The sequence below is a fragment of the Dipodomys merriami genome, unplaced genomic scaffold (assembly GCF_024711535.1).
Source record: "Dipodomys merriami isolate MVZ:Mamm:240054 unplaced genomic scaffold, mDipMer1.0.p SCAF_483, whole genome shotgun sequence".
Lineage (NCBI taxonomy): Eukaryota > Metazoa > Chordata > Mammalia > Rodentia > Heteromyidae > Dipodomys > Dipodomys merriami.
Genome location: NW_027206050.1, coordinates 167500 through 169904, shown reverse-complemented (window position 1 = coordinate 169904; position 2405 = coordinate 167500). Strand labels below are relative to the sequence as shown.

The 2405-nt window shown below is 33.5% G+C and overlaps 1 non-coding gene across 1 annotated transcript; it reads left to right on the top strand.

Moving 5' to 3' along the window:
• The first annotated feature begins 2094 nt into the window (after positions 1-2094).
• On the top strand, positions 2095-2201 carry LOC138809087 (U6 spliceosomal RNA). Its single transcript, XR_011366703.1, has one exon. It is a non-coding gene; the product is annotated as a U6 spliceosomal RNA (small nuclear RNA).
• The last annotated feature ends 204 nt before the right edge of the window (positions 2202-2405 follow it).

Genomic DNA, 2405 nt, shown 5'->3' with positions numbered 1-2405 from the left:
ATCCATCCAAATGATTCCTATGAGATAAAATTTGTAATAGTAGTAAACGTGAAAAGCAATTCCTAGACCTGTTGTTTTGCCATTTACAATGTCAAAGAATAATATCACGTCAATCATAATTCTTAAAGAATGCAAGGGAAAATGTTAGTCCCCATCATGTTCCCACAAAGCCAGTGGATTCTCAAGGATAATAGACCAGCAGAAATTCTATGTAGCAGACATGGAACATGAAAGAGAAAGAAAGGAAATGAGAGAGCGTGAAAGAGGGAGAAATATCATAATACTGAAAATGCATAACAGGTAAAAAAGAGCTGTATGAGATTATTCATACTGTTATCTTTAGACTCTACATGTACATTTGAAGGTATTTGATGTATGATAATCCATCAACACAAAATATAAAATGATTTTAATAAAAAATAAAAATGACTCAGATGTAATTAAAAATGCTAAAACAATTTTCACATTAGCAAACTCTCAGAGATATTTCATTACTTTGAAAAGAATAAAGTGGCTGGGGTTAGTATAAATTTAGAAGTATTGTTATGCTATCCAAAAATATGAAAATATATTCATATATTTCATTATATAACCCAAAGCAAAAAGCAAATGTTGTTTAGATGAATTTTTAAAACCCAGTCTATCAGGAGCTGCGATGGTGGCTGTTGTGGAGTGCCTGCCTTGCATGCACGAGGCCCTGTGTTTGATTTCTCAGCAACACATAAGTAGAAAAGGATGGAAGTGGTTCTGTGGCTCAAGTGGTAGCACTAGCCTTGAGCTGAGGTAGAGCAACCAGGCCCCAGAGTTCAACCCCATGGCCAACAAAATCAAAGTAAAAAACAAAACAAAGCACAGTCTGTCACTTTTGTGACCACAACTCTGTAATATCACTGCTTCAGCCTAGGGCTAAGATTTTAAGTGTGGACATTTATCATCCCTCCTGATTCTGACTGTACTTGATAATTTTTTAATCAATATTTTGTTCTTAATTTTGCTTTTTGTAAATTCACATGCAACTATTAAAAATGGTTTGACCATCCCAGTAACCTTCTCAAAGTACCTCCTGATGATGAATAACAAAAAGTTTTATTGTATTACAAGGGAAACAATACTACAAATAAAGAAACACAATAACTAACTATTAATGATTAATAAAATAAAATATCAAAGAATTACCAGTGTTTTCAGTATTTGAAGTGTACTTACATATTAGATTTTACTATTCTCACATTCTTGTACATTTAACACTGAATAAGATTATGATGTTCAACAAGAGTTTTATAGGCTATGTGTAGTCCTTAATGTTACCCACTAAGATTGCTTTTTATGACTCATCTCATCATTTGTATATGGCTTATATCATCATTTGTTCCTCACTAACATATAAAGTAAGGAAGCCCTAAAGTTTTAAGAGAAACTATGCAGTTAACAGAGTCTTAACTCTTCACTCTGCTTCTTTACACTAAGACTTTGCAACATCTCATTAGTAATATTTCTATAAACTCTGAAATGTACTTTTTAGTAGCATATGTCTGCTACCATAATTCTTAAATATTTATAGAAAAGTTGTATGACCTGACAAACAGTCCTAATTTTGGCCTATATAAGCAAATTTCCAAAATTAAATATATTTAAAATATTAAAACTTTTAACAAACCTTAACACTTGTTGCAGTGTTCATTATGACAGGTGCCTTGTACAGAATAATTGAATTCGTCCTCCTACACATTTCTTTTTTATTTTTATTTTTTTGTTAACATACTGTACAGAGGGGTTACAATTACATGGGCAAGATAATGAGTATATTTCTTATCAAGCATTGCAGCCTCCTCCTTTGTTTACCCTTCACATCCCTTCCCAGCCTTCCTCCGCCTCCCCTAACTAATTCCCTCCCCCCCCGATCCTACAAATCTCTTGAACAACAATATCTGGGCTTATTTTGTTTTTGACATGTCAATCTTGACTATTCTTAAATGTGTGCTTATGTAAGAGGTACATGGTTCTAAAATTTCACGAGAATTCTTCAAAACTTACTTTTCTTTGAATTGTCTAGTTTAACAAAATCAACTACACTTTATATATATAAAATGCTCTGTGCTCAATTCAGCAGCACATACACTAAAATTGGAACAATACGGAGAAGATTAACATGGCCCCTGGTCAAGGTTGATATGCAAATTATTGAATCATTCCATATTTTTACAACTAAAGATGCTGGACAGGATGTGGCCACAAAGGAACCTTACTTGATTCTTGGTGGGAGTGTTATCTTGTTCAACCATTTTGGAAAGCAGTATGGAGGCTCATCAAAAGACTCCATATAAAGCTCCCCTATGACCCAGCAATCACACTTTTGGGGATTTACCCAAATCATCACAAAGAAGACCATACTAAAACTACCAGAA